General features: G+C 40.0%; 1 pseudogene; it reads left to right on the forward strand.

Moving 5' to 3' along the window:
• The first annotated feature begins 433 nt into the window (after nt 1–433).
• Nucleotides 434–4,412, forward strand: LOC104676291 (annotated as a pseudogene).
• The last annotated feature ends 1,515 nt before the right edge of the window (nt 4,413–5,927 follow it).

Below are 5,927 nucleotides of genomic sequence, written 5' to 3' on the forward strand. Positions count from 1 at the left end.
CTTTGAGTCAGAAAAAATTGTCATAAGAAATTTTCTAAGTATACAAAATTATGTGCATTTGTTTGTGTATATATGTATATATATGTATACTCACACATATATATTTAATTTCTAGCAGCATTGTTTTAGTGGAGAAAGGTCGATGACAATATAAATGTCCATTAGTATCAGAAGGGTTCAATTAATCATAGTTCACCTATACAATGCAATATTATGCAGCTACTCAAGTGGGTTATAACATTATCTATACATATACTGTCATCAAAAGTTGATACTATTATCAAGCCAGTAAAACAATTTATAACACAAAATACACATCATGATTCCAGTTAGGCAAATATGAGACGTGGAGATTTAATTGGTTAGAAGGATAGATAGATATAGGTGCTTGTACATACATTGGACCATCCTGAAAGTATATGCATATTCTAACATGGAGACTTCTGGAAAAAGGGTGGACTGGGATGTGAGGTATACTTACTTTCACTTTGTTGCCTATCTGAAAGTTTTTTAATAAGAAAAATAAAAACATAGGCATTTAGTATTTTTTTTTTGAAAAAATACTAGCCTCAGCATTCCATTTTTGCAAGTGCCAGCATCAACAGCTATGGAGTCAGTGATCAATTATTTTGGTGGTTTGGTATACAAGGTCATGATCAAGCAACCCCTAAGTTCACTCTTTGTCTACAAAGTTAGATTAAGACATAATGTCAGGCAGGTTAAACACATATATAACAGGTCCTAGCATGTTCTTGACATTTCCAGATGCCACTGAAAAGCTCTATTTGAAAAGTTCAGTAGAAATGTAGAAGATATGGCATATTATAAGACCGTTACATCTTCCCATTTTCATAATGGAGTGGCAAATATTTGCCACAGGGGCATGTGGAAAGGTAGTAGAAAATCATAAATAACATACTACACTTACAGAAATATATATTGTTATTCAAACTCTGCCAGCTTCCAACTTTGCCATTGTTCATGTGCAAAACTGAGAGTAAGTAACAATGTTTCTGACATATTTGACAATAATTCAATGCATATAAGCAAGCACAAAAAGAGCATCCTAGGAGAAGAATTTTAAGCATATTGTAGCCTATCCCACTGAAATTCATAAAGTCATTTCTGAATGTGATTTCTCTTTTTCTAATTTAGAGTCTCACAGGAATGGTAAAAATTAACCTCAATCTTAATACTGATTTCATTGACTTTTAATTAAATCAAGTTTGAAGAAAATGACTTGATTTCCTGTTCATATGCATCACATCTGAGGAAATAGAAATATTTATACTCATGATTTAATATGGTCTGTCTAACTGATTGGTTCTCTTTTTTCTGGACATTTTTGGTGGTAAACATAGATGGAAAGCTAATACAAGAGGAGGAAAGTGTGGGTATCCAGGGCAAGTAATATCAAAGATTGAAATGAGAATGATTTTAAAGGAGGCATAGTGATGACAGTTATACTTTAAGTGTGGAAAAAAAACAGGAAAAGACTTCTAACTTATAGCATTTTAAAAACTGATCCTTAACTAATTATTTGTATTTGCCAAAATGGATGTATAGGTACCTGTTGCTTTTCTCCACTCAGTTATTGATAGGCAGTCTCTAAAATGGCCTCAAAGATCTCTGCCTTCTGCAATTAACACCCTTACATAATCCCTTCTCCTTGACTGTGCAGTGGACCTAGTGACTTGCTTCTGATAAATAGAACATAGCCAAAGTGATCAAAAGTGATAGAAAGTTACTTCCCTAGATTAGGTAACAAAACACTCAGGCTTTCATTTTGCTTGGCTCTCTCACCTTGTTTCATTCTCTCGCATGCTTTCTCTCTTGGAGCCATTTCTCTTGGGCAGCCTACTGCCATCTTGGGAGTAGCTCTGTGGAGTGGTTCAAGTGGCAAGAAACTGATATCTCTAGTCAACAGCCATGCAAATTAGCTTGAAAGTGACTCTTTTAAAGACTGTCGACCGGGCGCGGTGGCTCAGGCCTGTAATCTCAACACTTTGGAGGGCCGAGGCAGGCGGATCACAAGGTCAGGAGATGGAGACCATCCTGGCTAACAGGGTGAAAACCCGTCTGTATTAAAAATACCAAAAGTTATCCCGGCGTGGTGGCAGGCGCCTGTAGTCCCAGCTACTTGGGAGGCTGAGGCAGAATGACGTGAACTTGGAAGGCAGAGCTTGCAGTGAGCCGAGACCTGCCCACTGCACTCCAGCCTGGGCCACACAGCTCACACCTGTAATCCCAGCACTTTGGGAGGCCGAGGCAGGTGGATCACAAGGTCAGGAGATCAAGACCATCCTGGCAAACATGGTGAAACCCCGTCTCTACTAAAAATACAAAAAAAAAAAAAAAAAAAAAAATTAGCCAGGCGTGGTGGCAGGCACCTGTAGTCCCAGCTACTCCGGAGGCTGAGGCAGGAGAATGGTGTGAACCTGGGAGGCAGAGCTTGCAGTGAGCCGAGATCCCGCCACTGCACTCCAGCCTGGGCCACTGCACTCCAGCCTGGGCGACAGAGCAAGACTCTGTCTCCAAAAAAGTAACAAAAAAAAAAGCCTGTCAAACTCCACCTCAGTGAGCTTGAAAGCAAATCCTCCTACACTGCAGCCATGTTAGAGACTCTCACCCAGCTAAACTAGGATCAAATCCATGACCAACAGAAACTGAAATGTTTGTCATTTTAAACCACTAAGTTTTAGGGCAACTTGTTATGCAGCAATAAAAAAAATAGAGCAGCAAATTTTTTCCCTGAAAGATTATGTTTAGTTTGAAGTTTTATGAGTCATCCCATTTTACATGTATGAGGAGAATGAGCTCCCTCTAACGTACAACATGGTGTCTATGGTTTATAACAGTGAATTGTATTCTTGAAATTTGCTAAGAGAGTAAGTAGGGACATTTAAGTCAGCTGAAGCTGTGCCCACAACAGCCCCTTCCCCCAGGTGCTCTGTCCCAGGGAGATGGGGGTTTTATCTATAAGTCCTTGACTGGGGCTGCTGCCTTTGTTTCAGAGATGCCCTGCCCAGATAGGAGGAATCTAGAGAGGCAGTCTGGCTGCAGCAGCCTTGTTGAGGTGTGGTGAGCTCTGCCCAGTTTGAACTTCCTGGCAGCTTTGTTTCCACCATGAGGGTAAAACCACCTACTCAAGCCTCAGCAATGGCAGGCGCCCCTCTCTCCACCAAGCTCCAGCATCCCAGGTCGACCTCAGACTGCTGTGCTGGCAGCTAGAATTTCAAGCCAGTGGATCTTAGCTTGCTGGGCTCTGTGGGGGTGTGACCCACCGAGCCAGACCACTTGGCTCCCTGGCTTCAGCCCACTTTCCAGGGGAGCGAATGGTTCTGTCTTGCTGGCTTTCCAGGTGCCACTGGGGTATGGGAAAAAAGAAAACTCCTGCAGCTAGCTAGCTCAGTGTCTGCCCAAATGGCTGCCCAGTTTTGTGCTTGAAACCGAGGATCCTGGTGGTGTAGGCACCTGAGGGAATCTCCTGGTCTGCGAGTTGCAAAGACCATGGGAAAAGCACAGAATCTGGGCCGGAGTGCACAGTTGCTCATGGCACAGCCCCTCATAACTTCCCTTGCCTGGGGGAGGGAAATTCCCCAACCCCTTGTGCTTCCAGGGTCAAGTGACACCCCACCCTGCTTCGGCTCACCCTCCTTGGGCTTCACCCACTGTCCAGTCCCAATGAGATGAACCGGGTACTTCAGTTGCAAGGGCAGAAATCACCCGCCTTCCGCCTCAATGTCGCTGGAAGCTGCAGACCGGAGGTGTTCCTATTCGGCTATCTTGTCAGCAGAAGAAGTCAGAATTGATCGTCAAAATCCCAAAGTTTTGGGTAACAACATTGGCCAACTGTCCACGGGTGTCTGTACTCCTTGGGGAGGAGAACGAAGAGGCTCTGTATTATTTGACCAGTGACAGAATTTGGAGATATTAAATCAGGTTATAGAATAGATTTTTATTTTGATGAAAATCCTTACTTTGAAAATAAAGTTCTCTCTAAAGAATTTCATCTGAATGAGAGTGGTGATCCATCTTCAAAGTCCGCCAAAATCAAATGGAAATCTGGATAGGATCCGACAAAATGTTCAAGTCAAACGTAGAATAAAACCACTAGGAAGAGGCAGCATGAGGAACCAGGGAACTTCTTTACCTTGTTTACTGACCTTTCTGATGCAGGTACTGATGAATTAGTAGAAGTCATCAAAGATGATATTTGGCCAAACCTATTACAGTACTACTTGGTTGCCAATATGGATGATGAAAAAGGAAAAGGAGAAGAAGATGATGATGATGATAAAGAGGAGGAAGGATTAGAAGACATTGATGAAGAAGGGGATGAGGATGAAGGTGAACAAGATGAAGATGATGAAGGGGAGGAAGGAGAGGAGGATGAAGGAGAAGATGACTAATAGAAAACTGATGGATCAAAACCTTCCTTTTTAAAAATTTTCTCCAGTCCCCAGGAGCAAGTTGTAGGCTTTATTTTTTTTTCCTCTTGTGCTCAGTTGCTCTGCTCTTGAGGTCTCTTTTCTCTATACCATGGTGATCAACTTATTTGGGGGGAAATACTTTGAGCAGAATACAATGGGAATAGAGGCTCTACCCCTTTTTGTTCAAAATTCATTTTTATCCCTTCCTGTCTGAACAAAAACTGTATGGAATCACCACCACTGAGCTCTGTGGGAAAAAAGAAAAATGTGCTCCCTTCACTCTGCTGGAAGCTGGAAGGTGCTAGGCTCCTGTGTAGTAGTGAATAGAATTCTAGCTTTTTTCCTCTTTTCTCTATATATTGGGATCAGAGAGTACACTGTGTCTCTAAGTGAATATGGACAGTTAGCATCTAGCAACATGTACCTGGCTACTTTCTCTTGTTTAAAAAAAGAAAAAAAAAACTAAAAAATGGGGTTATAGAAGGTCAGCAAAGGGCGAGTTTGAGATGTTTGGGTGGGTTAAGTGGGCATTTTAACAACATGGCTTCTCCTCTGGCATGTTTAATTGTGATATTTGACAGACATCTTTGCAGTTTAAGATGACACTTTTAAAATAAATTATTTTCTAATGATGACTTAAGCGCTGCCACTCAATGGAAGAATCAGCAGAACCTGTAGAATCTTATTTGGAATTGACATTCTCCATTGTAATTTTATTCTTGTTTATTTTAAAATTTTATTTCTGTTTCCCTTGAAAGGAAAGATGATGCTCAGTTTTAAAATATTAAAAGTGTACAAGTCGCTTTGTTACAATAAAACTAAATGTGTACACACACACACAGACACAAAATAGAGTAAGTAGGTCTAAAACGTTCTCACCACCAAAGAAAGGTAAACATAAGAGGTGATGATTATGTTAATTAGTTTGATCGTAGTGATCATTTCACAATGAATACATATAAAACATTGTTGTACACCTTAAATATACATAATTTTTGTTTGCCAGTTATACCTCAATAATTCTGGGAAAATATTTTTAAATAATCAGAAGTGATTATTTTATCAAAATAAAATCTAATTTAATAAAATATAATCACTTCCAATTATTAATTTTGTTAAATTTTCTTACAACAAAAATTCCTAAAGTATAGCAACTTTAGGATACATTCAGTATTGAAGTGTGGTAATTAGGTCATAAATGGAAATGTGAAAACAATTATATAAACTTTACTGCGTTTTTATTACCTGCCAGGCACTGTTCAAATTGCTTGTTTTTTACATATGTTACCATATTTCATCCTCACAAAAGAACTAGTTAACTAGATGTTTCTCACTGCCATTTTACCTATGAAGAAACTGAAGCATGAAGAAGGATAGGGGTTAAGCCACTGGTCCAGTCATACAGCAAGAAGATTCATACTCAGGCACTCAAAATCCACAGCCAGTGATTTTGATCACAGTACTATGCTACCTCTCTTGAATACACATTCAATC

The sequence above is a fragment of the Rhinopithecus roxellana genome, chromosome 7 (assembly GCF_007565055.1).
Source record: "Rhinopithecus roxellana isolate Shanxi Qingling chromosome 7, ASM756505v1, whole genome shotgun sequence".
Classification (NCBI taxonomy): Eukaryota; Metazoa; Chordata; class Mammalia; order Primates; family Cercopithecidae; genus Rhinopithecus; species Rhinopithecus roxellana.